Source organism: Hylobates moloch, unplaced genomic scaffold (assembly GCF_009828535.3).
Source record: "Hylobates moloch isolate HMO894 unplaced genomic scaffold, HMol_V3 SCAFFOLD_4, whole genome shotgun sequence".
Classification (NCBI taxonomy): Eukaryota; Metazoa; Chordata; class Mammalia; order Primates; family Hylobatidae; genus Hylobates; species Hylobates moloch.
The window spans coordinates 121,744,117-121,764,082 of record NW_026652279.1 but is presented as its reverse complement, the minus strand read 5'-3'; the positions used below and the strand labels follow the sequence as shown (position 1 = coordinate 121,764,082).

The following is a 19,966-nucleotide window of genomic DNA, read 5'->3' as shown; positions in this document are numbered from 1 at the left end:
TAAAATAATCATGATAAGTAATAAACAACAAACTTCTATTTTTATGACTCATATTCAAAATATTAAAATATTTTCCCCATACATAAACCAATCCATGAAGGCATTCACCCTAGAATGCTTATTTGGTATTAAAAAAATTGTAACAGCTGAGCAAGTAAAAATTTGTAAATAATTCCCTTGAAAACCCATAATTGATCTATTACAAAGTATAGTGGCAATGGTAACCTAACTATGTTGTTATTCATCTTTGTAAACCATGACTTCACATAAATTTAAAAGTAGAAAATGAAGGCCTAGATATTTTTACTTTCATTGGGGTTGTAATTTACAGCCTTCCTCTAATTCTGTATTTTCATACATTAATTCAGAGGCAGAACTGGGGTTACTTTTTAATAAATCAGATTTTAAGATGTGAGATTACTTAATATTTCTGTCCTCTTTTTCTCCGCACAAAGGTAGTGGCTATCAAACCACACATCAGGTCAAAAGGCTTACATGAAGCCTAATGCCCTAAACACTACACTGACTACTGCACTCATAGCATTGGTGCCTACAAAGTCCATGCTGAGGGTCTCTCAAGGTGAGGCCTTCCAGAATTAACCCTAAGGAGATCACATAGTTGGTTAAGTTTACCTAAGAAATACTATTTATAAATGTAAGGTATTATAAAAATTGGAAGGCATTTTCATGAGTAGCTGGAGAAACTATCACTTTTTAATGAAACTAGTGAAAACTAGACGAAAATCTCAGCCTTACCTTTTAATACGTGTGGGACCCTAGTCAATTTACTTCATCTTTCTGTGCCTCAGTTTCCCCTTGCCAAAAAAGACAGTACTGAAAATACTGATCTACAGAGTTTTTCTAAGAATAAATGAGGAGACAGCATGTAATACCTAGCATATGCTTGGAATACAGTAGGTGCTAAATAAGTATTAGTTTTCTTCCTTCTTAAACATGGTGCCCTTGTTTATTCTACAAAATATTTTCAAAACATAATGATATTCAAAAATCTGGATTCTAATGAGAAAGAAAGAGAATAAAATTTACCTAATGATAAAGGGAATTTCTTCAAAGGCTACAGCTAATAGTCAAAAGTGTATATGCTTCCTTATTGGTAAGCCTGACTACGTATTTCTAGCAGGCTACTCACATGGAGTTCACCGAGAACTAAAGAAAAGCATCAGAAAGAAGGAAATACTTTTATTATTTATTTTGTTTAAATCATTCAGTTTTACAATTGAAAGTTTTTTAACAATAAGAAAATAAGTTATTCCATTAGACTGTGCAATTGTTTCTGCCTGGAACAGAATTTCTAATGCAAAATGAATTGCTATCGTTTTTGTTCAATCTGCCATTTATGTAAAAATTTAAAACAATAATGTCAAGAAAGGGCTAGTAAGCAATAAAGTTTAAAATTATATTGCACAGAGAAAAATTAGTCATTTTACAATTTACATTTAAAATTTAATGTCATTCAAAATCTTAAAAATGAAAATCTACTTCAATTATCATACGCAATTACGACAAATACCTATTTGTTTCTAGTACATGCAATCATATGTCTTACAATCTAATTGCATAATGATTCCCTGTACATTAAAATGAAGTAAAAAATGGAAGAGGCATATAAAAAGCACAATATTACAATTAAAAAGGGGAGCCACTTAAATGTGTCACTAAACAGGTAAATATTAAACAAATAAATTTTTTGTCAAAAGAGTGAAATAGTCCCACATATATGTCAGCTGATAAATACGAATTAGTAATTCTCATTTCCATTTCTTTAAAATGCATCTTAAATACAAAGCGCTTAGTGTTGCTTACATTTTTGAAATAGAAATGCTGCAAATAAATTAGATATTTTTTTCTATTGAAGGAGACCAGGAAATTTCACCCCAAAATACGGCACCCTGGTATGCTGATTATTTTAAATTAAAGGCCCTTGGAGACTGGCAGATAATAGAAGAAGCTTTACTCTGATACTCCCTTATCTGCTTAAACTCCAGACTCTTCAAAGAAGAAAATTACCACTGGTCCTTTCCTTGAGTTTTCATTAACTCATACTGCAGGAATAAACACTGAAGTCTGTCAACACACCTGGACAGAACCACTGTCTTCTCTGTGGGCCCACAAGGCTTTGTCTCAGGATGCATGAGGATGTATGTTCTCCAAGCCCACTGAATTCTCCTAAAAATCATTTACTAGCCCCCTTAAAATCGTCCACATCTCCCTCTCCTCTGTGAAGAGTATATAAGCTTCTGTACCCCCAGTGCACTACTGTATAAACAATCATTCTCTTGTAATTCCCTTGTGCTATACAGGATAAAATTAATTTTGTATGCCCCTGCTATTAATCGGCCTTTCTTCAGCTGATTTTCAGCAAACCTTCAGAGGGAGAAGGGAAAGTTTTCCCTTGGCCCCTATATTAACTTAGAAAACATAATTTGACTACAACCCCCCCTCCCTCTTCATAGTAGCCTGCATGGTGGCCCATAAAAAGATATGCTTATGTCCTAATGCCTGGGAATCTGTGAATGTTACTTTATTTAGAGACAGTCTTTACAGAAGTAATTAAATTAAGAACTTTGAAATAAGAAAATCATACCAGATAATCCAGACAGGTCCTAAATCCAATGACAAGTGTTTTTATAGGAGAGAGGCAGAGGGAGTTTAAAAACAAACACACAGAGTAAAGTGACACACAGGAAAGTAAAAGGCCATATGAAGCTGGAGGCAGAAACTGGACTGATGATGCCTCAAGCCAAGGAATGTCAGCAACCATAGAAGCTGTAAGGGGTAAGTTACTGATTCTCCCCTAGAGCCTCTGCAGGGAGAACAGCTCCAAAAACATTTTGATTTCAGACTTCTGATCTCCAGAACTGTTAAGTGAATAAATTTCAATTGTTTTAAGCCACCCAGCTTGTGGTAATTTGTTACCGCAGCCACAGGAAATAAATATATCCATTACAAATTCCAGTAATTACTTGAGAAGTATTGATTTAATTAATAAAAAACATTATTTTGAAAGGCCATCCATCCCTTAGCTTAGAATCTACGAAGAACATTTTCTATTCAACTTAAAATGCCTTGATTCATTATCTCTTCCTGAATGAATACTTTCAGTGAACCTTATTGGTTAGTATAAGTCTATAAATAAGAAAATACAAATTACACAGAGTGACAGTGGCCCTTCTTATTATACAGAAAAGGAAAGTGGGTAAACCAGGAGCACTGAACAGTGTGGAGAGATCAGGCAAAGGAAAGACGTAGAGAGAAGATCACCAAACTCTGTCTACCTACACGTGACTGACCTCCAAATGACACGTGCTAAGCTGACTCCAAACATCCCAGCTGAAGACAGAAGATTTGAAAAGAGGATGGAGCTGCTGCATAAGAAACGAAACTGCAGTTCAAACCCAGCCTCCCCACAAAAAAAAGTACCTTTAATAACACAGGAAACAACAATCATCAGTGTAAAACAACAGAACAAAAATCTTTACAATTTAACACTATTAATATGCAGTACAAAATCCAAAATTACCAACATACAAAGAACGAAAAAATGGAACACATTCTGAAGAAAAAATAAAATCAATAAAATCTGATGCCAAGATGAACCTGATGCTGAAAATAATAAAGATTTAAAGTGGATATTACAGCTATTTGCACTTAAGAAAAAACAGTTTTCAATACAGTCACACTCCACATAACATTTTGGTCATTGACAGATACATATATGACTGTGGTCCTCTAAGATTAAAATACTGTATTTTTACTGTATCTTTTCTATGTTTACATATTTTTAAATATACAAATATGTTTAAATACATAAATACATACACAATACTAAATTGTGTTACAATTGTCCACAGTATTCAGTACGATAACATGCTGTACAGGTTGGTAGCCTAGAAGCAACAGGCTATGTCATATGGCCTATGTGCGTAGTCGGCAATACCATTAAGGTTTGTGTAACAACACTCTGTGATGTTCCCACAGTGACAAAGTTGCCTGAGAACACATCTCTAGAACATACCCCATAAAGTGATGAATGACAGTATATGGTATGTGAAGGTTTTATAGAATTCCTCTTTGAAACCATTTGTCCTTTGGTGCTTTTATGGAGTAATCTCTCCTTAATTTTCTCTATTTCTTCTATAACATTGGTCTGCTTAAGCTTTCTAACTCTAATAGGGGCAACTTTGGTCATCTGTACTTTCCTAGAAAATTACCCATTTCATATAAGTTTTTAGAAGTATTTGCAAAGTGTCTCATGACATTTAAAAAAATTGTTATTGTGTATATTCAAGGTTTACAACATGTTACAGGATACATATACATAGTAAAATAGTTACCATAGTGAAGCTTATTATCGTATCTATTATCTCACAGTTACTTTTTGTGTGTGACAAGGGCAGCTAGTATCTACTTATTTAACAAAAATCTCTAATTTTAATAACTTTAGTCCTCATGTTGTACATCTCCCAACTTGTTTGTCCTACATATCTATTTTGTGTCCTTGAACCCACATCTCCCCATTTCCTCTACCCTCCCCGCTGCCTGTGATAACCACTGTTTCATTCTCTATCTCTATATTTGAGCTCTTTTTTTGTTTATAATATTCCACGTATAAATAAGATCACATAATACTTCTCTTTCTGTGTCTGGCTTATTTCAGTTAGCATGACATCCTATAGGTCCATTCATGGGTGAGAAATGGCAGGATCTCATTCTTTTTAAAGGCTCAATTACATCTCATTGCAAATACAAGTCACTCTTGAACTCAGGTGTTAGCAGCACCGACCCCTGCACCGTTGAAAATCTGAGTATAAATTCTGATTCCCTAAAAACTTAACTACTAATAGCCCACTGCTGACCGGAAGCCTTACCAATAACATAGTCAATTAATACATGTTTTGTATATGTATAATGTACTATATTCCTACAATAAAAAGAAAATGTTACAAAAACCATATGGAAGAGAAAACATATTTACTGCTCATTATGTGGAAATAGACCATCATTAAGGTCTTCATCCTCATTGTCTTCATGTTGAGTAGGCTGAGGAGGAGGAGGAAGAGGAGGGGTTGGTCTTGCTGTCTCAGTGGTGGCATAGTAGAAATCAAAGAAAATCCACGTATAAGTGAACTCACGCAGTTCAAATCCGTACTGTTCAAGATCAACTGTATATACCACATTTTCTTTATCCATTTTTCCATCGATGGACATTTAGATTGTTTCCATAGCTTGGCTACTGTGACTAATACTGCAATAAACTTGGGAGTGCAAATATCTTTATGAGGTAGTGATTTCATCTTCTTTGGATATATTCTCAGAATAGGGATTGCTAGGTCATACTGTAGTTCTATTTTTAATTTCTTTAGGAGCTTCCATACTGTTTTCCATAAGGGCTGTACCCATCTACACTCCCATCAACAGTGTACTAGGGTGTTTTTCCACACCCCTGCCAACATGTTATCTTGTATCTTTTTTGATAATAGCCATCCTTATAGGTGTGAGGTGATACATCATAGTGGTTTCAATTTGCATGTCCCTGATCATTCGTGATCTTGAGCACCTTTTCATACACATCTTAGCCATTTTTATGTCTTCTTTGGGGAAAAGTTTATTCAGGTCCTTTGCCCATTTTTTAATCAAGTTATTTTTAATGTATTCTGTTTCAAAGATGACTTCTCCTTGTTATTTCTTATTTTACATAGTTATGCTTTTTTTCCTTGAATAAGTTAGCTAATGGTTTGTCTACTTTGTTAACTTTTTCAAAAACACCAAGATTGTTCATCCAATAAATGGATATAAACAACATGTGTTATTTCCATAAACTGGAATATCATTGTCATAAAAATAAGTGAAGGATACATGCAGCAACATGAATGAACCATAAAAATGTTATGCTAAGTGAAAGAGGCCAAACATTAAAAGCCACATTTTGTATGATTCCACTTATATGAAATGTCATATAAAAAAGTCCATAGAGACAGAAAGCAGATGAGAAGTTGCCAGGGTCTATGAGGAAAGGGCAGTGATGGCAATGCATATCAGGTTAAATGTTCTTGAATTAGATAGCAGTGATGATTACAAATCTCTGTGAATATACGAAAAGCTACTGAATTATATGCTTTTTTATTTATTTATTTATTTTTTGAGACAGAGTTACCCTCTGTCACACAGGCTGGGGTGCAGTGGCACAATCTCTGCTCACTGCAACCTCTGCCTCCTGGGTTCAAGCAAGTCTCCTGCCTCAGCCTTCGGAGTAGTTGGGACTACAGGAGCATCCCACTATGCCCGGATAATTTTTGTATTTTTAGTAGAGAAGGGGTTTTGCCATGTTGGCCAGGCTGGTCTCGAACTCCTCCCTCAAGTGATCCGCCAACCTCAGCCTCCCAAAGTGCTGGGATTACAAGCATGAGCCACTGCGCCCAGCCAGAACTGTACACTTTAAAGGGGTGAATTTTTTTCTGTGATTTATAACTCAATAAAGTTGTTTTTTAAAAACCACTGTCCAGGGCGGTGGCTCACGCCTGTAATCCCAGTGCTTTCGGAGGCCAAGGTGGGTGGATCACAAAGTCAGGAGATCCAGACCATCCTGGCTAACACAGTGAAACCCCGTCTCTACCAAAAATACAAAAAATTAGCCGGGCGTGGTGGCGGGCGCCTGTAGTCCCAGCTACTCGGGAGGCTGAGGCAGAAGAATGGCGTGAACCCGGGAGGCGGAGCTTGCAGTGAGCCGAGATGGCGCCACTGCACTCCAGCCTGGGCGACAGAGCGAGACTCCATCTCAAAAAACAAAAACAAACAAACAAACAAACAAAAACACTGCATGGCCAGGGAGAGAAAACATCAGGATTTTGGCTTATTTGCTAAATTTACTGGTTTTCTATTCTTTTGCTCATCAATTTCTGCTTTCATAGTTACTATTTTTCTTCCTTTCTTTTGACTTACCTTGATCTTTTTTAGTTTAGCTGAAAATTTGGTTCATTTATCATTTATTCATTTTATTAATAAAAGCAGTAAAATAAATTTTCCTCTAATCACTGCTTTAAATACACCACATAAATTATGATATAAAGTGTCTTCACTGTCATTACATTTTTTTACAATTAAATACATTTAATTGTATTTCTCCTTTTACAATTTTTTAAAATACTTTTTAAAAAGTTGTTTAGTCAAACTTTTTAATTTCTAGGTGAAAGGGCTTGTATTTGGTTTTGTTAGTAAATCCTAGTTTTAGTCCACTGTAATCAGAGTGTTTATAATAGTTCTACTTTATGGAAGTTGTTAATGCTTCCCTTATGACACAATATATAATCAGTTTTTGTGAATGTGCCATAGGCACTTAAGAAAATGAGTATTTTCTCTTATCAAGATATAGCATTCAATATACAGTATACCCAGAAGATCGACCTTATTGGCTACTCTGTTTACATCTTCTACCTCCTTATATTTTGTCCACTTAAATCTATCATTACTAGCAATGAAAGTAGTATAATGAAGTAGCCTGTTACTGGTATGTTTCTACGTATGTGTCCCTGCAAACTCCTGAAGTTTCTGTTTCAGAAAGCCAGTTGCTCTATTTCTTGATGCATAAAAGTTCTGGTATGATGAAAACTATTTTTACATATTTTAATATTTAAAAAGCAGCTTGGCTAGATATAAAATCCCAAATTCATACTTCCACTGACTTTTCTTTGAATGCTGCTCTATTTTTGCCTTGCTTTATATATTGGTTTGAAAAGCTTGATGCTACTATAATTCTTTCGCTTTTATTTGACTTTTTTTCATGGTGGTCCTAAGGATTTTATTATCTTAACAATCTAATAATTTTTAACTGGGATATGTCTTGGAGTTAATTGCTGTGGATTAATCTTTCATTGCACTTGGCATACTTTCAATGTGTGGATTTACATCTTTTTCTATCTGGAAAGTTTTCTTGAATTACAGTTTTAGATATCAGCTCTTTTCAACTATTTTCGTTTTTTCCCCTTAGGTACTCAAATAAAACAAATATTATTCCTTCCTTGACTTGAATATTATTCCAAAGGATATATTTGGAATATTATTTGGATAATATTTGGAATAAAAAGAATAATATTCGACTACTTTCTCTCTGACATTTCTTCTTTATTTAAATTCTCACAGCTGTTTTTCTTTCTTCAATGCTCCTTATCAAATTTTCATTCTAGTCCATTTTCCCTTGGGTACCTTGTATTATATTCTTTATTTCTAAAATAATTCTGATATCTTCTTCCATTTCTTTCCAAAGCTCCATCAACATTTTTCTCCCATTTGTCCCTGTTTATTGTCCACTTCTGTCTTCAGTTTTTGAATTTCTGACTCATGTGATTTTTCATACTTCCAAATGCTTGTTGGAGTAAATTTAATTCTGTTGGAGTATGAACTTAAGAGTTATAGTTCACGGTTGTTTTGGGGGAAAAGAATTTTCCTCGGTTTGCATGCAAATTTCTTTCCTGATTTAGAAATATTTTTGTTCATTTTTGTGGCATTCGGCTGTTTTACAATATTTCTACTCCAATGTCGCCCTTTCCTACCAGTCAATCAATGCTATATACTTTAATGAAGTGGTTGGTTTCATTAGGGGGCATATTATGAATCTTCCACCTTTGTAGTTCTATTTTGTCTCACAGGGACTTAATTTTTCCCTTTTCCTTCTTTTCCTCTTCATTATCCAGTTGCCAAAGGAAATGCCTTCCTTCCTTTTTGTTTTTTTCTCTCCCAGAAGCTATGCATTTCAAAAATTGAACCCTTTAAATCGTACCTATTCTTTGAAATCAGACTTACCCATTTAAATAGAATCTATCCCTTTAATTCACACACCAATTCCTTTATATGGCATGTGTCTATTTTAAGTTACATGCCTGACCCACTGTTTTTCATCTGTTTCTTTCTGGACCTTTACTTGGCACTTGTCCTTACTTTGAAATATCTTCCTAATATGCCAAATTTCTTTATTTTTCACATTTAGGGTGGATCTGATCTTTCTGGTGGTCATTCCTACCACCCTCCAGTCACTTCATTTGCATCTCTCCTCTGCTTTTCTGTAGTTTTTTTTTTGAGGTCTGCCTTGGATCACCAAAGCCCCACAAGTGGGACAAGATTGGCATAGGAGTGTGTGGAACCATGGGGCTGGCTTTTAACTTTTTCTTTTTACTCACAGGTCTTTGATAGTTTCCACATTCTTTCCACATTCTCTGTGCTCACATAAGGTTGAGAGCATCGTTTTACACAGATTTTGCTTAGGTGTGAAGCTATCCGTATAGTTTGGGGGAAAGATTTTGGGAAGTTATTTACTACACTGCCACCATTTTCTAGTTATCATAAGTCCTAGTAGGATTTTCTTCAGCAAATAGACAAACTGATCTGAAAATTCATATGTGATATAGGTTGGCTGTGTCCCCACCCAAATCTCATCTTGAATTGTAGCTCCCATAATCCCCATGTGTCACAGGAGGGACCCAGTGGGAAGTAACTGAATCAAGAAGGCAAGTTTTTCCTATGCTATTCTCGTAAGTCTCATGGGATCCGATGGTTTTATAAAGGGCAGTTCCTGTGCACATGCTCTGTTGCCTGCCACCATGTAGGATGTGCCTTTGCTCTCCTTCACCTTCCGCCATGATTGTGGGGCCTCCTAAGCCATATGGAACCGTGAGTCCATTAAACCTCTTTTTCTTTATTAATTACCCAGTCTCGGGTATTTCTTCACAGCAGTATGAAAATGAACCAATACAATATGGAAATGCAAATGCTCAAGAATTCCCAAATCAACCTGAAAGATGAGGGCTCACACTAATTGTTATCAGTACTTATCGTAAAGCTTCATTAATCCAGACAGTGTGATATTGGCATGAGGACAGTCAAATAGAATAATAAAACAATATAGACCCACAAAATACGGTCAACAGATTTTCATTTTTTTTTTTTTTTGAGACGGAGTCTCGTTCTGTCACCTAGGTTGGAGTGCAGTGGCGTGATCTTGGCTCACTGCAAGCTCCCCCTCCCGGGTTCACACCATTTTCCTGCCTCAGCCTCCCGAGTGGCTGGGACTACAGGCGCCCGCCATCACGCCCAGCTAATTTTTTTTGTATTTTTAGTACAGATGGGGTTTTACCATGTTAGCCAGGATGGTCTTGATCTCCTGACCTCGTGATCTGCCCACCTCGGCCTCCCAAAGCGCTAGGATTACAGGCATCAGCCACCACGCCCGGCCTGGTCAACAGATTTTCAATCAAAATGCCAAGTCAATCCAAAAAAGAAAGATTTTTTTACAAATGTTACTGAAATACCTGAATATCTGTAAAAATAAAAATAATACCATGCTTCTTTCCCAATCCACAAACCAACATAATTTGATCATATACTTAAATATAAAACTCATATCCTACAGCTTCTAGAAGTAAGCGTAAGAAAGTATCTTCACAAACTTGAAGTAGGCAACAATTCTTGAACATAAAAAGCTCTCATTATAAAAGAAAAAAAAACTGATAAAATTGATCTTGACCAAAATTAAAAATATTTAGTCATCAAAAAATACCATTAATAAAATAAACAAAAAGGCCACAGATTGTAAAAAACATTCATAGCATATGTATTTTAAGACTCATATCTAGAACATATAATCAACTCCTACAAATCAACATTAAGAAGTCCAACAATCCAATTTCTTTTTGTTCTTGTTGTTGTTAGGTAAAAAACATTAACCTTTATGGAAATAATTACAAGTAGAAAAAATCATACTTCTTATACACTGATTAACTTGATGTAAATGATATCTATCTTCAAAGTCTATATTTGTAATATTAATAATCTAGTATATCTATCATTACATGATGTATTACATATAAAACACATAATCACGATAATTACAAAAGAGATGAAAATACCTTTTCATCTCTTTTTGTCTTAATATGAAATATTTTTACTTATAGGAAAAACATTAAAAATAATTTTTAAAAATTCCTGCTCACATCACCTAGATTTTTAAAATATTAGCATTTTACCATATTTACTTTAGATTATCCCTTTTCTTCCTTTCTCCTTTCATCTATCTATTCTTTCTTTTTTTTTTTATTTTACTTTAAGTTCTGGGATACATGTGCACAATGTGCAGGTTTGTTACATAGGTATACATGTGCCATGGTGGTTTGCTGCATCTATCAACCCGTCATCTAGGTTTTAAGCCCCACATGCATTAGGTATTTGTCCTAATGTTCTCCCTCCCTTTGCCCCCCGCCCCCACAACAGGCCTCGGTGTGTGATGTTCCCCTCTCTGTGTCCATGTGTTCTCACTGTTCAACTCCCACCTATGAGTGAGAACACATGGTGCTTGGTTTTTCTGTTTCTATGTTAGTTTGCTGAGAATGATGGTTTCCAGCTTCATCCATGTCCCTGCAAAGGACATGAACTCATTCTTTTTTATGGCTGCATAGTATTCCATGGTGTATATGTTCCACATTTTCTTTTTCTAGTATATCAGTGATGGGTACAACAATCCAAATTCTTAATGGACAAAAGACCCAAATAGATACTTTATTAAGCGCTAATAATCACATTTAAAAGTACTCAACATCTTTAGTCATCAAGAAAATACACATTAAAACCACAATGAGATACCATTTCACACCAGCATGAATGGCTAAAATCAAAAGGACTGAAAACAGAATACTGGTGAGGAAGTGGAGAAACCAGATCTCTCATAAACTGTTGGTTGGAGTATAAAATGTCACACCTACTTTGGAAATAAACGTTTGGCTGTTTCCTATAAAGTTAAACAAAAATCTGCCCTATGGCCCAGCAATTTCACTCCTAGATATCCTCTAAGAGAAATGAAAACATATGTCCACAAAAAATACTTATAAATTAATGCTCCAAGCCTTATTCATAATAACCAAAAACTGGTTATTGTCCATCAAAAGGAGAATGACCAAACAAATTATGGTATACTCAAACATGAACTACTACTCAACAATAAAAAATGAACTACCAATACAGACAAGAATATGAATGAATCTCAAAAGCATTATACTTCTAAGATGTCAGAAGAAATAAGGTTTCCATTTTTATAATATCCAGTTACAAGATAGTGAATCAACAATGCCAGATGTCAGAAAAAGACTATCTGTGGGCACAGAAAGAACAGAGCAGGAGAAAACTTTCTTGGGTGATGAAAACATTCTATATCACATTTAGAATGGGGGTTACCTAAACGTACACAACTATCAAAACCTATCATGCTAAACACTTAAGAGCTGTGCATTTTAATGTATATTAATTGTGCTGCGATTTAAAAAGACAAGTCCATTCAGTCTATTTCTTCAATAAACATTTGTTGAGTCTCTATCTACTCTGTGGCAGACACTGTACTAGTCCCAATAATTCAAAGATGAAAAAACCATGGTACTGACCTCAAATAAGTTTAGTCCCAGTGAAGCTTGGTTTACTTGAGGAGACAAACATATAAACAATTATAGCACAATGAGCTAGAGACAGAATGTTAAAGGACCTCAGAAGAAGGGTACCTACTTTCTATCAGGGAAGACGTCTTATAACAGATGACAGCTATGTTTTAAAATGATCGACAAGAATTAACTAACTTAAATGGAGAAAAACATCCAAGCAGAAAGGACAAGATCAGAAATGGTACAGTGGCAGGACATAAAATACCATGTATATAAGAGACCCACAAGCAAGTTGGTCTTGTTAGAGCATAAACTACTAGAGAGGTAGGAGCAAAAATGGATGCCACAAAGAAACAAGAGGCTATGCATACCTTTGTAAGACAGACTTCATCCTGTAGGTGACAAAAGATCTAAAGATTAGACAGCCTTTGTAGATAACTCATTCTAACACTTACAGAAAAGACAGATTTGAGACAGTAAGCAAGAAGACCAATCAGGAGGCTACTCTCAAGAATAAAGGCCTGAAGTAGAAAAATACTTAGAAGGTAAAACTGGCAGGTCTGATTCTTAATTTAAATATGAGTGAATAGGAAAAAGAAAAAAATGACTCATGAATGGTGAGATGAGTGTACCACCTCTAAAACAAGAGTGTAAAGAGAAGAAGAACTTGGGAGATGGAGGGGAAGAGAAGTACGGTGTGAGGCATGAGGAGTTCAAGGTGCCCCTGGGATACCTAGTTAGAATTGTGCAGAGTATTTCATATATAAGGCTGTATTTTGAAGTTCAGGCCCAGGAAGATTTAGGAATCATCAGTATATAGAAATTAGTTTAAATCGGCCGGGTGTGGCGGCTCACACCTGTAATCCCAACACTTTGGGAGGCTGAGGCGGGTGGATCACCTGAAGTCAGGAGTTCAAGACTAGCCTGGCCAACATGGTGAAAGCCCATCTCTACTAAAAATACAAAAATTAGCTGGTCATCGTGGCAGGAGCCTGTAATCCCAGCTACTCGGGAGGCTGAGGCAAAAGAATCACTTGAATCCAGGAGGCAAAGGTTGCCGTGACCTGGGATAGCCTCCAGCCTGGGCAACAGAGTGAGACTCCATCTCAAAAAAAAAAAAAAGAAATTAGTTTAAATCATGAGAGCAAATGAGACTGGGTCAAGTACAGTGGCTCACACCTGTAATCCGAGCACTTTGGGAGGCTGAGGCAGGAGAATCCCTTTGAGGCCAGGAGTTTGAGACCAGCCTGGACAACATAGCAAGAGTCCATCTCTACTAAAATAAAAAATTGGCCATGTGGGGTGGTGTGTGCCTGTAGTCCTAGCACTTGGAAGGCTGAGGTGGGTTTATCACTTGACCCAAGGAGATTGAGGCTGCAGTGAGCTATGATTATGCCATTGTACTCCAGCCTGGGCAGCAGAATGAGACCTGGACTCAAAAAAAGAGAGAGAGAGAGAGACTGATCAGTTAAAGTCAGAAGAACAAGAAAGTGGACCAAAGATAGAACTTTGTTAGTACCAATAAGGAAACTAAGAAAGCTTCCAGGGAAAGGTACGATAAGAATATCATAAAAAGACAACAAATGAATGATGAGAAAGGAATGAAGAGAACAAGAACAAGATGAACAGAACAGTGTTAGGGGAGACAAGGAATAGTGAACTTTAAGACACTATAATGTCTTAACAGTGAATTCCAAAATAGACATAAACCATTCAAAGTAACAGAGCCAGTAAGGAAAAATCTGAAAGGTAATTCACAACTGGAAGGTCACTGGTACTTTAGCAAAAGCATTTCAGCAGTGTGGAAGAAGCACAAGCCAGACTGTAGCAGACAGCCCAAAGAAACAGTAGGTGTTAAGACCAATGCAAACAAATATGCACATGAACACAGTCATACATGTGCTAAACATTACAACAACAAGAAAAGGCATTCATAAAATATTTTCTTAAAAAAGGAAACTCAGATTTTGGAGAAAAAAGTCTTGCTTAATAAATATCTACTTGGTAAATGAATGTTTTAAATACAGCTTCATTCACATACTGCTTTGGAAATAGCACTGAGAATGGAATTAGTAGTTGACCATATCAGCTCAACTGATCATGGGAAAGGTAAGAGCAAGTATTACCATCTTTCAATAATCACTGTTTGTAAGTCTGTTCTTAAAACTTCCTTAGTTAAAAAAAAAATCTCGTTAGAAATTTAGACTAAGAACTATATTATGAGTACTTCCACATCTTCCTCTAAAAATCTTTACGCTTTACGCTTAGAGAAACCTTAATTATTGAAAAGAGTCAGTGAAATCATAAAGTGGATCATTTTTGCCATGATTTGATATTGTACCATGTTAAATCTAAAATCAGTATCTTATCAACTTACAAAACACAATTTTTGAGCCATCCAACAAAGTTATTAATTCTTAAGCAAAGGGTATTTTAAAATGTCCAACATTAACACTAACAAACATTATTAACTGATTCTATTTTTAAATAGGGGAAGGAGACAAGTCAAGGACACTGACAGCCAACCAGAGTTCTCCCTTTCTTAATTTTCCTTAAGAAAAAGATATATTGATGGAGTTTGTCTCTAAAGAATGTTTTTCTGTAAATTGTCTTTGCCTGAGTCTTGATCTCTTCACCTATCCTTGAAATAAAGGCCAGAACTATCTTTGTAAACTTGGCAAATCTGATCTTTTCATGGCTCTTATTTAAAACTCAATAAATCTCTGGACATGATAGTTCCCGGAAGACCCATCAAGGCATCTGTACAAAGCTTGCTCATTTGAGAAAAGAAAGCAATTTTATTTGCATACATCTTATAATTTGATATGAATCATGTTTTACAGAAAAATTAATGTACTCTTCAAAATTCTCATATTCTTTAAGTGTGTGAATGAGTTATAAAGATTGCATTGGTCTGTTTAGTTAGCTAACATTGAGGGCCTAGTTTTCCCAATAATGGCATTTGCCTATTACTGCTTACATTTGTTAAATGAGTATGTTTGCTTATTACCAATATGTTAATTATAGTCCTGATACACCAAAGTGGTTGGACGAAGTGTAAAGATTCTGATGAAACAGTAACGCAATCAGAATAATATAATCAGATAATAAAATAATAATCAGAATAATGTCAAAAATGAAAATTGTGCACTGGATCCCAGTTAATATGGATGTCCACAGAGTGGAATTGGTAATTCTCAAAGTTTCAGAACACAAATCTAAAAAGGAAAAATATGAATGAGAATGGCAATGAATATTGTAAAACAGGATCTCATTAGGTCTTTCATGCCTAGTTCCCTAAACGCTGTTATAAAACATCAATCTTGGTCAAATCGACATATGAATTTTTTTTTCATAAGTTCAATTTCTTTTATAAAATAATCAGTATGCTGATGACCAATCAGTTTAATTTGAATATGATTGGCTACCAAATATATTTTGATATCTAAGAACAAACTCCTCCTATATTTTACTCAAGACTGATGTGTTTTAACAGGTTTTTCAACCTCATATTCACTCTTTTCCCTCTGTTTAAGCAGTACTGATTTTATTTTTTAAAAACAAAAACAGAAAAAAAAAAAACACTGTTGTCTAGGTATTCTACAGAAACCAAAAGTTGTCCAAGTGTGATAGGAATGCTCAATTGAAACCAATGAAGGATTTCTATCTGCCCTAAGATATAATGGAAAGTTCTACTAAAATTAGTAGACCATTTCAAAACACCTGATAACTCTGTGTTTGACAAAAAGCCCCCACTGCAAATACTGACACATTCCTATTAAATAGTTAGGATTTACTAATTTATGAGGCAGCCCCATTCATACTAGTCGCTACAAATAAGGATAAGAACAAGGATTGTGGTTTTCTTGGCAAGTTATTTTTGACAAATTCTGGTACCAGTAGCATATACTACTTGTTCCAACTTCAGTTTTTTCTAAGTAATAAAGAATTAATACATCTATTTTACTAATTACTTAGGGCAGAGATTGGCAAACCTTTCCTGTAAAGAGCCAGATAGTAAATATTGCAGGCTTTCCTACAATATTTGATTTCTGTTACAACTACTCTTTGTTCCTGTAGCACAAAAGCAGCCACAGACAGTAGGTGTATGAGTGGTTCTGGCTGTGTTCTACTAAAATGTTATTCACAAAAACTGGTAGCAGGCCAGATTTGGCCCGCTGGTCATAGTCTGCCAGCTCCTTAGGATAAAGCTATATAATCTTTCTTTCTTCAAAAACTAGACTTAAAAGACATGTCCTTCTCTCAAAAAAAATGTATTTGGACTTAAAAAAAAAAAAAACATACATTGTCTCATAAATTTACAAACTGGTTCCAAACATTTAATTTTTGAGGAGGGCAACACATTACTCTTTAAGTGAAATCCTTATTTATAAAAATATAAGGCAAATACTTAATAACAATGCAACATTTCCACAAGAATATGAAAATACCTCCCTTCAGTTGAGATTTAAGTTCATGTCCATATTGAGAGACTGAATATTGACAGTTTCCTCTCTCAAATTTCTATTCTTCCTGTACAAGTGAAATAATGTAATGTTATATGAAATGTTCTATCTACCTGCACCTTTTATCTTTAATTTGAGACACTAATATTTATAAGATTATAAAATGCTAATGGTATGATATATATATATATATTTGAGATTAAAAATCCATAAAATATAAAGATTTTATCTTTATCGAAGTAACACTCTCACAGGCTATATAAGGTAATCTAAAATAGAGTAAAGGGCATCAACTTTTTCCAAAGGTGACACAGATCAGAAATTCATGTGTGCAAGTAACATGAATGTATTTAACTGACAACACTAATTTAAGTGAGTCCAGTCTTGACATACAATAGCAAGAACATAAGTATTTACTGGGCATTCAGCATATGCCAAGCAGTATTCTAAGCACTTTGTGTGTATTAACTTATTAATCCTCCTAACAATACTATGAAGTAGGTATAATATTGACACCATTTTATAGATAAGCAAACTGAGACATGAGCAGTTAAGAAATGTGCCCAAGGTTATAGCTAATCTGTGGCAGAACCAGGACTGATCTCAGCTCAGGAGAACTGGCCTTCAAGAGCCCATGCTCGTAAACACCAGCCATACAGCTTCTCAAGCAGACATAAATCTGACTGAATATAAAAGGTACATGGTAGTGTTTTTGTAACTATTTTCTTTTTCTCAGTAATCTCTCACAATAATTCAGTTTTGTGATGAAATTCTAATTAATTATGATTAATAAATTAATTCTAATATAAATGTTTATTCGAAATCATTTAATTTACACATCTCAGTTTCAAACACAAAGTGATTCAAGCTTTTGGGCCCATTCCTTGGCAGCATTTTCACATGCTAACTTCCTGTTGACCTGGTGCCCTGTGTCCCAGCCACTCTAGCCTTGGCTGAAAGGGGCCAACATACAGCTTGGGATCTTGTGTCACCTTTGGAAAAAGTTGATGCCCTTTACTCTATTTTAGATTACCTTATATAGCCTGTGAGAGTGTTACTTCGATAAAGTTAGTTCATATATATTGGCTACTTAGGCAAAAAAAAAAATTGGGGGTACAGGGATACTGCAGGGAATACCAGGCAGGCCGTAACAGCAAAAAGCAAGTTGAAAATAACAAAAACATTCAGTCAAACATGAGCCTATTTTTCAACTTTTAAAGTACATATCTTACATATATAGAAATCTATAATCACATTTTACATATACTTTTGCTTAAAGCATTACAAATAATGATAAACAATTTAATTTACACATGAAATGAAAGCTACTGTGATAAGGTAAACCATTTTAAAAGACCACCAACAGTCCAATTCAATTTTATTTTCCATGAAAACATGTCAAGGCAAGAATAATAAAAAAAAAAAAATCAAGCAGTTGGCCAATATAATGGCCCAGATAAGTTTCATAATACCAATTCAAACAAATATTAATTCATAACTAAAAGTATAAGTTACAAAATACATAAAAAGAAGACATCACTTCATAAAAAAAGCATCCATTTCTTGATGTGTCATACTAGTTATCAGCATGATTAAACCAACAAGGCTTGTAATCCCTTTTTATAAGCAAATACAGTCCATACTACCTATTATTATAGAATGCCATATAATGTAGGGAAAAGGGCTTTGCAAGCTGAAAAGTCCTTACAAACATGAGATTATCACTAAAAATACTATTTTTAAAAAAGTAGAATATTAAGTAAATAAATCAAAAAGTATCAAAGGCCAAAAAAATAGAGCCTCATTTACTCACACCAATTCACTCAAATTTGCCGTAAGCTGAACAATATCACTGAATGAAAAATTCAAATATGTCAAATATGACCTATTTCAAGTGTGGTTCATGGATTAATGCCAATCCACAAACTCTGTTACTGTCACATGATTGGATATATACAGAAACTTTTGGAGCAATCTCACACTGCCACAAGGTTTTATAGTTTATAAGATTTAACTAGTTGATTGTTTGAGAATCACTGAGCTAGGCCACAGTTCTCAGAATCCCTTTCAGGTAGATGTCAGATTAAAGTTCTTAGAAACCAAGGATCCGATGTCTCTTCCTCAGGGAACTGACTCTATGGCTCTCTGTTGTTCTTCCCATTCCAGCTAGGGAAACCCAAATTTGACAGCTACTCTGCTATGACCATGAAGACAATGACAATACCCTAGAGTACTGCTCCTCAAACCTTAATGTGCAAAAGAATCACTTTAATGTGCAATCAGATTCTTTAATAAGAATCTTACTAAAATTAAGATGCTGGATTCTACACTTCTAACAAGCTACCAGGTGATGTCAATGCTGCTGGTCTGTGGACCACACTTGCAGTAGCAAGGGGTGAGGGGACATCAAAGCAATAAGATGAAAGGAACCTGGGTCCTTAAATGACAGCACAAAGCAGAAGTGTCTAACTATTCTGGGTTGTTTTGTGACCAAAAAAAAAAAAAGAAAAACCAAAAAAAAAACCTATGTTCTTCAGGCTTCTCTTACATCAGCCTAGCCTTCAACCTAATTAAGGCAGGGCATTTTTTTTAAGCATTAGAAAAATGTAGCTCTGGCCAGTTTTGTATTTAATCTGCTTTTGCATTTTGCTTAAAATAATATCAAAGTAAATGCTTATTCATATAAGTAGAAACTGGTAAAAATGTCAAGGCTCTGTTGCACTTCCAAGATAATCAAACTTCAGTAGGCACACCATAATTTCTGTCATGTATTATTAAAGTATTAAGTCCATTCTCATTACCCTGTAACCGTAAAAGTATATACCACTACACTGCACTCTTTTCTTCATTAATTTTTAATTCAACTTGTTAAACTCTCAATTTGTTAAGAAACTACATCTAATTATATGAGAGTGTCTTTTAATTGTGAACTATCACAGCTAAATAAGTCTTTATAACTAGTAGAAAATTTAATGAGTACTATGGCAGGTGTCTATGTTGCAAAGAGTAGCTAGATATGTTTATTAACAAAGTTAAATATTTTGGGTCGTCATTTTGCACTAACAACAA

General features: G+C 35.0%; 1 protein-coding gene across 12 annotated transcripts in view; it reads right to left on the bottom strand.

Moving 5' to 3' along the window:
• Positions 1-19,966, bottom strand: part of TDRD3 (tudor domain containing 3) — a 181,991-nt gene that overhangs the window by 147,787 nt on the left and 14,238 nt on the right. The gene's annotated exons all lie outside the window — the stretch shown is intronic.